At 41.9% G+C, this 12046-nt stretch overlaps 1 protein-coding gene across 5 annotated transcripts in view; it reads left to right on the forward strand.

Moving 5' to 3' along the window:
- The first annotated feature begins 119 nt into the window (after nt 1-119).
- Nucleotides 120-12046, forward strand: part of nacc2 (NACC family member 2) — a 36250-nt gene continuing 24323 nt past the window's right edge. The window contains exon 1 of one of the 5 annotated variants that reach the window (XM_086300889.1): nt 120-259. The gene's annotated coding sequence lies outside the window, so the exon portion shown is untranslated. Of the gene's footprint in view, nt 260-4710; nt 5238-8034; nt 8052-8822; nt 9145-9805; nt 9825-12046 lie in introns of those variants that run through there. The other 4 variants (XM_086300887.1, XM_086300892.1, XM_086300886.1 and 1 more) reach the window with 4 other exon arrangements.

The raw sequence follows: 12046 nt of genomic DNA on the forward strand, positions 1-12046 counted from the left end.
ATGGTGCACAACCTCGTGAGCGACAGGAAATAAGCAACACCTGTGCTCCTAGTTGCAACCAGCCTTCAGACTTGGTCTCATAGCTAGATGACAGATGATGACACAGGTATTGACGTTCCCTTTCTGCGCGAGTTTAAAGCCCGTGGAGGGGGCAAGTGTTTAAAACGTAGGACTTCCAGAGAGCAATCTGAAAATAGCAGAAGTCCTGTAAGTGATGGAGAGGTGAACAAGGAGATGGCAGTGGCCAAATTAAAATCAGGTAAGATGTTTTGGGAGTTTTTTGCCTTGAATGTGCTGCATCGGAAAGTTTTTGTTGTGTTTTTTATATGTTTTGGGCAAAATAGGGCAAAGGGTATAGCCTGAGTCACAAACATTTTTTTTTTAAAGCTGTTTAATAAATTCTTTTTTTCCATGAGCTGGTTTGTGCTTTACAATGCATGGCCAAATGAATGTGTTTACTGTGTAGTCTAACACTCATGACGGCATGCCTCGAGCTGTGTCATAAGAGTGTGTGACAGTTCAAACTGAAAACGGCTTTGGGTCAAGTGTTCCATCAGTCGTTCTTCACATGGTCTTGGAGCTGCTCTGACAGACTTCTCTGTTTAGCTTCCTCCAGCACGCAAACACCAACCACAACTAGATCCTGCTGTTTGTGCCAAGCATAACAATGGAGATGGCTGTGCCCCAATCACCTTATATAGCCTCATTTTCACATACCGTGAAGTATGCCTTACTGGAACTAATGAAGGCACTGAAATGAGCACTTTAATTCTAAACCTGGGTTTGCTTTGAAGATTTTAACTATTTTTTGTTCTTGTCATGCACAAGCATCAGGTTGGATAGCTATGATTAGGAAAGCATGCAAAAGAGGCTGGAAGTACAGAGCGCCAACTTTAGATTTGAACTTTCAACACAGTGGCTGGTGGGCTGACTGAGACATGCTTCAGACCCACAAGGCCTATAAATGGCTAATCAGAGCAACAATAAGCTTTTGTTCATTGGATCAACACATCATATGCCTCATGTTCTGAGCCAGGTCAGTGTGACAGCCCGAATTACACAGAGAACTAGAGAATATGAATTGTCCCATGATGCCAACATACTCTTTAGGTGGGCTTGATGATTAAGTCATTCACTGTTCAGTTTCATTTCTTCATTCTGTATGAAAAGCTGATTTATTTATTTTTTTTGCTTAGACTGAATGACTTCTCAGTTTCGCCGACATTTGCATTTGTTTCTATTTTTTCAGCTCTTATCTTGAACTTTTAACCCGGCCTTTGTGAGAAACGATAATATGGAAATGCGTACGAAACACAAGATCGGGTTTTGTTGTCGGTGCAGAAAGTAAAATATCGTGTTTCAACATTCAGCTTTGCAAAATGACAGTTTACTGGAGCAAACAGCAAAAGCTGTCATTTAATTAGGCTACACTTAGGGCTTTTACTGGTTTGGCTGGGCAGAAAGCCACAACTGGGAAAAACAAAAGTCCTTGTAAAAATGAATGACAATAGGTGTGTGCTTAAATAACAAAAGATCATTATACCCCTAACCTTAGGAATATTAAAGTGCTACCACAGACTTTTATAACATATATAAACGTATATACCCTTATGCTGAAATAACACAGGACTAAGTTATTTGTCATCATGGAATAAGTTAGTGTATGTAGCAATGATTGTTAAGGAAACTAATTGAAATACGTTTAAATACTTACACTAACTGTCCTCTTTACTAGCTAAATCTTGCTAGTGCTAGGTTGGGCCCCGTTTTGCCACCAGAAAATGTAATTCTTCGCAGTACAGATTCAACAAGGTGCTGGAAACATTTCTCTAACTGTCATGAGTACAGTACAGCAGTCATGACTACTGCTCTATTGTGCTCATGAAAGTGAGTACAGTGAACTCATTGTCATGTTGAAGAAACCAGTTTGAGATGATCTGAGCTTTTGACAGCGCTGGAAGCTGCTTCCAGCAGAAAATGGATACACTGTGGACATCATGACCAATAATACTCATGCAGGGTGCATCATTTAAAGCATGCTCAACTGGTACTAAGTGGTCGGAAGATTGCCAAGAAAATAACCACTGCCCTGTTAAACCACCACAATTTATACATGATAGGATAGATCCATGCTTTCACGTTGTTCACGTCAAATTCTGACTCTTACATCTAAATTACAAAGCGAAATCGAGACTCATCAGACCAGGCAATATTTTTCCAATTTTCTGCTGTTTAGTCTATGCCTCTGTGCTTCAAGGTCTGATGTGTTGTGCATTCAGAGATGCTCCTCTGCAGAACTTTGTTGTGACAAGAGATTATTTGAGTTCCTGTTGCAGCTCCCTCAGCTCGAGGCAGTCTGTCCCACTCTCCTCTGACCTCTGGCATCAACAAGGCATTTTCACCTAGAAAGCTGCCGCTCGCTGGATATTTCCTCTTTTTCAGAACATTTGTGTAAACTCTTAGGAATGGTCATATGGAAAAATCCCAGCGGTTTCTGAAATACTTAGACTAGCCAACAACTACGCCATGTTCAGAGTCTCTTAAATCACCTGTCTTCCCTATTTTGATGCTCAGTTTTAATATGCCTAATTATACATGTCATGTGATTCGCTAATGACATTTGCATTAATGAGCGGTTGTACAGGAGTACCTAACAAATTGGTATATATATCTATATCTATATATAAATACATACAATACTATCCCGTAAGAAAGTGAAAATAAAAAGAAATATCAAATGTTAAATTTACAAAATGCCTGCATGGATAAACATAAAGAGTTGGGTTGATAGAGATGGGCAAAAAATGGGGAACGGGTAAGCTGATTTACACCTGTAGATATTTATACAGCTGGAAAAAAATGCCCAAGTGCTGACTAATTTAATTAAGTGTACGTTTTTGTTATATAAGTATAGTGTAAGATTTTACAATTAGTGGAATCTGGTCAAATGAAATGTGCCTGGTTGGTATTCTTTCAGGTTATAGCAAGCACATTTTCCTTAATGATTTATTATTGAAATAAATAAACCTTTGGTTTTCTATGTTTCAGGTGCATTTTACTCAAAATTATAGTTTAATGTTTATTAAAGTTGACAAATCCATTTTTGAGGGCAGCAGTTAGATATCTACACTCGTTCTATCCAGTTTCACAAAGACACGTACAACTACTGCATTAATATTTTCTGTTTTTCTGTCTTCTGACCTCTAAAGATAATCCAGCCAACCTATAAAATTAATTAACTGGTTGAAAAGGGAGAAGAACGACTGACTCATATGTATTTTGTAAGTAAATGTAAACTCATTTTACATCATACAGCCCTCTTTGAAGTGGACCAGATCAATAAAACTAAATGATGGTGGTTGAATTGAGGAAAGAGAATATGAAAAAGATAGTTCCAAGTAGTTTGAGATATTTATTCATGTGTGGGTTATCTCTCTCATGCTACAGAGGAAATACAAAAGACACAGCCTCTCCACATTTACATTTGTACCCGCTGTTGCTCCATAAATCTGGTACCACAAAAGGTTATCTCACAGAGAGCCTCCTCTTTGCTAGGATCCTCCTGACCTGTACTCTCCCAGTGATGCTGGTGCCATTACAGAAACAAATCTGTCATGTATGCTCACATACAATAACAGCTTTATTACAAAAAACAGTACTATATGTTGACCCTGCAAACATGGCCAAAGATAGAAGCTCTTCATACGTCCATCGGTATGTGCTTGGCTCACATGTGTGTTCAGGCCTGTGTCTATGCTGTGTTTGCTGTGCCTGTGTGAGGTTATGTGTGTCATGTCTGTGGAGTGTATAGATGAGGTGCACGTCTCGGTGGCTGTGTGCTCATGCCTAGATGAGGTTATATATGTACCTGTGTGTGTGTGTGTTTATCTAAAAATAAAATGTGAAAGAAAACTCATCCTCATCCCTTTCCACATAAAGGGTTCTGGTAGATCACTGCACAGACTAATTATACTATCCTGTAATTATAAATTAATATATAAAGTTTTCATTAACTCACAGAAATGTCCTTGGCAATCGGTGTGGGGTCTTTATCATTAGGAAAAGCTGTAAAACTTGTGAAAATACAGTTAAAAGTTCAAAATCTATGCAGTCCTTTGCATTTTCTAAAGAAGTCTAGTGGGCCGGATTGTAGTCTGTGCCAGGCCAGTTCTAGCCCCTGTGCCTTATGTTTGACATCCCTGATATATGTGTGTATGTATAAACTACAGTTAAAATCACTAAAATGCCCGGTAAAATCACTGATTTTAATTGCTATTGCAGTGTGTAAATTTACAAGTGAAAAGTAAAAATGTGATTGGACGATCATAAAATAACTCAAATCAACAAGGTAAATATAGTATAACATTGTGAAAAAAATCTAAATAAACGAATATGGCGATTTCATGTGGTAGACTGGAGGCTCCTGCAGTGATTTATCGTGCTGTGACACCGTGATACAGGCCTGCAGTAAAGAAAAGTTGACTTGAGGTCACACCGCCAGCAGTTGGCGCTTATAATTTAGCAGAACGGCACACATGCGCATCATGTAGCCCGGACTGTCATCGCATAATGACACGTGAAGTAACCACACATGTAGACGACACCGAATGGGGTCTCACTGAGCCGTGCAACCCTCCCCTGCCCTACTTATAGCCCCCCAAATGTGCTCCCAAGTGTGTTGTCTTTTCAGGAACACGTTAGTGGCGGGGTGGAGGCGCGCGAACCTGTCCGGTGATCTCGTTAAAAAGTGTTCCGCAGCAGTCTACACCTTTAAAGCCCGCAGAGTGCAGCGAGTTCATGTGTCCGTAAAGGCGCACGATATGACCGACCGCTGCTGCCGACTGCCCGTTTGCCGCGTAGACTACAGTAGGACAGAGTACCTACAGTAACCTGGCGGGTCCAAAAATGTCTGTGTCTTTAAAAAGAACTATTTGCCGAGTGCTGCATGATGTCAGGCTGAATGCAGTCCGTATACTGTTCATGTGAGCTGCGTTTACTTCCTGCAAAGGGACAGAAGCGGGCAGAGAAAGAGAGAGTGGGATAGAGATGGGGAACGAGCGGCCGGAGATAAAGTGAAAGAGTGAGCCAGCGGACGAAAGGAACCGGGGCCTGCTTCTTCTTCTTCTTCTTTTTAAAAACAAAACAAAAAACAAACGCCTTCCAAACTTTATAGGCTATAAGAAGAAAAAGCCTGCCACATCTGGGCCAGCTGATTTTATGGAATAACGACGCATCGGGTAAATATACACCCCCCCCCCCCTTTCTGTGTGTGTGTCTCTCTCTCTCTCTCTCTCTCTTGGCTTTATATGTACTGAGCCTGATTCGTATGACGCATAGGTTTTACCATGCAGTACTCCCTCGTTTCCCCCTCTCTCTTCATAGCTACATTTAAAAAATATTTTATCTATTTATTTTTGCCAGTCGGAATTTCAGTTATTTCGGCCACCTAAAACTAAGTTAGCGCCTTAAACTTCAGTCGGAAAATGTGTAACCGTACCACGCGCCTCTGAAGGAATTTAATCAGGTTGATAGTAGTTGTAGTTTTTCACCCTAACCTCTTCTACACCCCCCCCCCTCCCTCCCCCCAAAAAAACCCACCCAAAATTTGCAGTCTAATGATAATTTTGGCCATTGCTTTTAACCACAGGAACTGGTGTTGTCATTAGTTTCAACTGTACTGAGTGGTGAAAGTGGCAAGCTATTATCGGTCTTGCGTCACGATGAGGTAAAAAAAAAAAAAGGAAAAAAGATAAATCTCCACCCATAGTGCATCTATTGTAATGCTATAGATTTGAGAATCACAGGACGGATCGAGGTACTGGTGTTGCAGATATGATTTTATTGGTTGTAGTCGCTAAAGAAAAAATCTATAGGATATCAGCTTACATTTTCATGACTGTTGTTTCAAGGTTTTCTTTTTGGGGGTTTATTTTTCGGGTACAGTCTGGTTAACACTTGGCCTCTTTGGCTGACTGGCTAGCTTAGAAAAGTACATGGCTGTTAAAAAAGGTGGGGATGAGGGGGCTCTGAAGTTTATGTTTGGCATATATGGATTGAAAAAAAATATATGTTTATATGTTATTTGTGCATGCTGTTGAATCAAATCTGTCAGCCGTGGTTCCATTTACCTTACTTGAACCCCCAGCAGGAGCCATCTGGCTATACATACAAAACAACACCACCCCCCTCTTCTCTCTCTTCTCCTTGTGTACATGGGTGCAGTGTGTGGCTACCCAGCATGTAGCTTGTGGTAGTTTTCTTCATTTCCTGTCACTTTTCCTCCCCCAGTACACACGCTTTCTCTCTGTCGCTGTAATTATTATTGTCTAGTCCACTGGTGAGTCAATTGTTTGTTTCTTAAGAAGACAAAATGCTTTTTTTCTTCTTTTAAAAAATCTTAGATACATTTTATCGTACTTTTATGGTAACGTGGCAACAAGTTAAGCAATGCAGCCTACTTCATATTAAGCTTCCATGTCCTCAACAGGTGACACTCAGGTGGGGTTATTAGGTGAATGAACCCTTTCAAACTGCAGTGTAACTTTATGTTTTAACACCCATCTGTTTCTGTGTATATATAAATATATAACCTGTGGATATAAGAAGGAGTGAAGGTGCATTGCACTAATTTTAAGCTGCCCTTTTAAATCATTATGCATCCATAGTTGTACCTGGTTGCCCTAAGACAACACAGAGACAGATTTTTATGAGGGCAGTTCATCATACCCTCCCTTCATTACGAGGAAACCGGTTCACAGTAATGTTAGCTCACGCTGACAAGTTTTTATGTCCAGCCTTTAAGATAACATATATGGAAAATGGGAGTCTCCCCCCCCCCCCCCTCGTTCTCTATTTCTCTGTGAACGGAGGCCCTCCGACACCAGTGGTCTTTGATTTGGGCATCTGCCAAAGGGTTCTGATGGCTCTCAACAGCTGTATTTGTCTGTGTGTGTGTGTATGTGTGCATGCGTGTGTGTGTGTGAGAGAGAGAGAGTGTGTGTATGTATTTGCGTGTGTCAGTGAGTGGGTTAGTGTATGTATGTGTGTGTGCCTCTGTGTGTGCTCTAGCTGTGTCCCGGGATGCCCTTCCTCCATAGGCCTCTCTCTATACAGCATTCCACAAGGGGGCCGGGGGCTGTGCGGGTAGGGAGTGTCAAGGAGACAGCGAGAGAGATTCAATAAATAAAACTGATGTGGACACGCTGGCAGAGAAAAGGCCGAAGGAGAGGGGAAACGGTGAGACTGTTTCCTCATCGCTTGTCAGACCTTTAAATTAAAAGGTCCTCTGCAGCAAAGTAGACGTTCCCAGTAAATTCTTCTGTAGATTTGCAAGAGATTTGGGGGTGGCGTTAACTTCATCACTTGATCAGTGTGTAAAGCAGTCGTAGAAAGCCACCTGGAGGTGATTTCCCCTGTTATTTCTTACACAGCAAATATTTAAGTAGGGTTAATCCCAAATGTAATTTACAGTAGCACGCTGGCTGGCTTTAAAGATCATCTTAACTGCAGATTTGTACCCTGGCTTTAATAAAGAAAAACTAAACAAGGGCACTGTCGACTACATGAAAAATCAGCAACCATCTCTAGTGCGGCTTCATTTACTGTGTGCGTGTGCGCGTGTTCACCCTCATGCTTGGCGCACTTTCCTCTGTATATGCGTGTAAACTTGTGTGGGGAGTGTGTTTATGTGTCTATGATTTTCCTTTCCTGAGACAAGCATGAGTCATTGCTGATGGTATGCGATACCAACAGTCATACATTGTATTCTCATAGGTTACTTCTGTGCTTTCTTGGTAACACACATGCTACTTGTTCGAGTTAAACCCTGATGGACGAAAAAAACCTGCTCCTACTGGTATGTTCAGGCATGTAGGCTGCTGTTCATGGAACTGAGGTTTAAACAGTTAAGAGTAACTGTGAAGACATGGCATTTCTAGTAAGCGTTCAGGAATTCTGGGAAAGATACGCATCGGGTGGTCACATATACATTTTTCCTTTAGCTGAATTTATCTACATACACCAGCACATGGTGACATGAATTAAATGTGGAGGTAAGCTTGTTTGTGCTCAGACTTTAACATTCATGCGTGTATTTGGATCTTTCTGGGGAACATGCAAATATTTTTGCCATGTAGTTTCTCCTTTTTGTGGTGTTTCTAAAGAATACTGGAGTAAAGTGACTCCTTCCTCCCTAACCCAGTACTGCTAACACTGTAAAATTGACTTTGGTGTTTCTTGCCAACTAGATGTGCATGTAGAGGGTAAGTGAGGAAAATAATGTCCTTATGCTAATAGTAAGTGCTTTAAAATAAGCAGTCCCTCACACTGATTCAGTAAGGGAAAGCAGTGGTCTATTTAGGGGCCGGTTAATCCCCCCCTTTTTTGGTTTTTGTTCAGATTCCCTATCTGTTTGGTAAGTTTTATCCATACTTGCTCAGGAAAGGAATCGCCTGTAAATTGTTGGTAGTTAGATGCATCTTATGTTAGACTGCACCCCTTCCTCATTGTCTGACTTAAGATTTCACCCTTGATGCTGGCGGACCTTAGCAGGCTCCTGCTTTCAAATGTAAAGCCTCAATTAACGTTGCACACTCCAAATGCAAATTATACCTCAGCTAGGATGACGGCATAAAATGTGCTGTACGGCTAAACAATTTAAATACAGTAGAGGAAACTTAGCATTCGCTGACTTCTGCAGAGGCAACTGCCACATGGTAACTCGCTCATTCAGTGTGCCATCCCTCTGGTTTTTAGCTCTGCCCTGATACAGCTGTCAAAAGCAGCATGGGTGATTAAGTCAAAGCAAATAATAAAAGTAAGCCTGTAAAAACAGGAATTGGGGAAAGACGTGGAAATTCTAAAAATACAGGCAGGGCATGTATGATTTGTAAAGCTACGTGTATACGTAGTGTGAACTTTGTTCAGACACGCCGGTGCGATCCGCCAAATGCACTGATTGTATTGCCACTCTGGATCAGATGACACCATAAGATGTGAAACTTCCATCAAAGACGTGTAACAGCCTAGCCCGTTTTGACATCACGACCGGCTGGAAAACAACACGGCTCATTCACAGGCACTCCTAATTTAAAGGAAAGAAGCACGAGGGACAGGATTTTTTTTTTTCTTCTTCATAGCTTGTGGGTATGTAAACACATGTGTATGTGACAACTTATTTTTGCTAAAAAGAAAGCGGGTTATGTTCTCTTTTAGGGATTAAACAGAATGGCAGCAAGGCGATGGAGCCAGGGTTTATGTAATGTGCGCAACTAGCGCAGATAGTGAGAGTAAAACGTGCCGTCACAGTCAGCGCAGACTCGAATGACACAAATAAACACTAGAAGTATACATTCTGAGTTCACGAAAAGCAGGTAAATGCTAAGCAAATTTGTTGGCCCCAGTGACCAGGCTTTGTCCGCATACTTCCTCATCGGGGAGAGAGTGAAGTTGGGAGTTTCATACATTACGGTGTGTTTGCTGTTAGCTACAAAAGGCGTTTGCTTAAGTTGTTTTTCTCGTTATGTTCGCTCCCAGTGCATGTGAAGACCTTTAGACTTCATGCTAAAGTGGGCACAAGAAGGTTCACATTTCTTGTCTTGCTTCACCGCTGCTGTTTTACAGCTCAACTATTAGAGTGCCACACGTTTGCAGCACAAAAGGTATTTGCCAAACCCACTAAACAGGGTTGGGCAGTTCCTCGAATCTCCTGCTCATTTCATATGTAATGAGGCCAAGTTTTTTTCTTGGAAAACACCAGTAGGTTTGGCAACCTTCCTGCCTCTCTCGAGGAAAACAGATTGACGGATAATATATATCTTCTGGAGGTATGTGTGGCGTTTTTCTTTCTTTTGTTTTTCTTTTGTGCTCTATTACTGTACTAAATTTATTTTGTTATTCTCAAAGTGCACACAGAAGTAATAATGCAGCTGAGAACATTTTTCCACACCTATTGTCATTTCCTGTGAAATTACACAACATGCATGTTCGCACAGGGCGAAATAATGCGGGACCAAATGAGAGGGAGAGAGGATCAGCGAAAGCCATTAGGAATCTTGAAATGTTAGTGATTTGGGCTGCTCTGGCTCACTAACTGCTTTTCAGGAAGCCTTCCAAGAATTTAGACAATGAACAGTAAACATGGCATGTTCCTTAGAACAATTCCACATTAGATCTCAGAGATCACGTGTCTGGTTTTTTCTCAGAATCGACTGCCCCCACACCGCACTACACTTGCAGATAACTGTAGCAGCTAAATCTCCTGCTCCCTGTGTATGCACTGTACTTACACTTGACAAGGAGCTCTCACAAACTGACAAATGTGCACAATTTCTCCCTCTCTCCCTCTCTGTGTCTCAGAGATTTCTTGTAAGTGACATGTTTGGCCGTTGGCATAATGCCTAGCAAGATCACATGGCATGAATGTCGTGCTTGTGTTGTGTATATGTGTGTGTCTGTGTGTGTGTGTGACAGAGAGAGACTGTGCATGTGTGTGTGTGCATTTGTTCTTGAGTAGAGAAAAAAAAAACCCGAAAGGGAGCATGTGCACATTTGATTGTTCCAAGTATTTTCAGCATGAATAGAAGCACGTAGCCATGGCAGAGAATTACGGAGTACCAAGAAGTATGACGAGGATGTGTTTCTGAAACGGTCATGGGATCACATTCTCAAATAGGATGGAGAATCTGATTTTTTTTTCCTTGATGGTACTTCATAGTGGATGCACTTTTTCACTTCACTTGTGGCGCTGGGCCGTTCAAAATTCATTAAAGCTGCGTAGCCTTGTAGGGAGGCTTGTGTGGCGAGACCACTTGTATGTTTTCGCTTACAGTATCTCAAACTTTTTTTTGAGCCACCCCACCACCACCACCCCGAAAACCTCCGACCCTAAATTCTCTTTGAAAGTGCTTCATTATAACTGGAGACGGAGACAGTAGCAAAAAAAAGGATTGAAAAGGATTAGAGCAATTTTGTCAGATTCTCAGACTCCCACTGAGGGTACATTAGACTTGCTGTGAAAGTTGAACCTGTAATTCAGAGGGTGACGTGCGCGCGCCCAGTCGCATGCATAAACCCAACAGAATCACACACTCGCACAGGAGTAGACCAGACTGAGAGAGGGAGAGCCAGCGAGAGAGCACCGTGGATGGCATTTATCCTCGCAGCCCCCCACCCGGCACACACACACACAATTTTCCATGCTCTTTCACTGTGTGCTGCGCATAATTAAATTGCTGCAAACTTCAAGCCTCTCTCAAGACTCCTGCCTGTAAACAAAGCTTGCTAATTAGAGCGCAAGGTAATAAGCGAGGGGGAAAGCACCCCCCTCCTCTGTAGTGATGACCTGTCCTGCATGTGCTCTTCATGTCTTAACAGTCGGGACCGAATCCTGGGAGGGGCCAGTGGAAAAAGACAGCAATCCGAGGCGGGTCGTTTTCACAACACAGCCCACCCTCACTCCCTCCCTTTTCCAAAGATAACATGTGCAAGCAATTACTGCTAAATCACAACTTGACTTACCTGATGATTTCACGACATTGGGCAAGATGTAGAAACCCACTTTTATTTCTTGACTTTTTTTTTTAGGGTTTCAGCTCAATTCAGTTCAGTTGTATTTATATAGCACCAAATCGAAAAAGCAGTCACCTCAAGGTGCTTAATATTGTAAAGTAAAGATGCTGCAGTAGTACAGAGAAAACCCTAATAATCAAATTACCCCCTTTGAGCAAGCACTGGGAGACAGTAGGAAGGAAAAACTCCCTTTTAACAGGAAGAAACCTCCAGCAGAACCAGGCTTAGGGAGGGGCAGGCATCTGCTGGGACTGGTTGAGGGTGAGGGGAAGATTGTGTCAATTCTAGGAATTCCTCTTGGCTTGTGCTTACAATGACTGTAACGATTAGCCAGTGTTGGGAAACGGAGTGTTAGAAATGGCCGGCTTCATTTTAAAAGTCCAAAAGAAAAGGCCATCCCTTTGCATCCGTAAAGGCCAATCATCATCATGTTTAGCTTGTTTTCCGTTCATACAAAACATGGGACCATCATCCAGCA

This window comes from Aulonocara sp. 'chitande type north' Nkhata Bay, linkage group LG7 (genome assembly GCF_057382095.1).
Source record: "Aulonocara sp. 'chitande type north' Nkhata Bay isolate Kocher_YH1m ecotype deep benthic linkage group LG7, A_spYH_male_GT1.1, whole genome shotgun sequence".
Taxonomy (NCBI): Eukaryota; Metazoa; Chordata; class Actinopteri; order Cichliformes; family Cichlidae; genus Aulonocara; species Aulonocara sp. 'chitande type north' Nkhata Bay.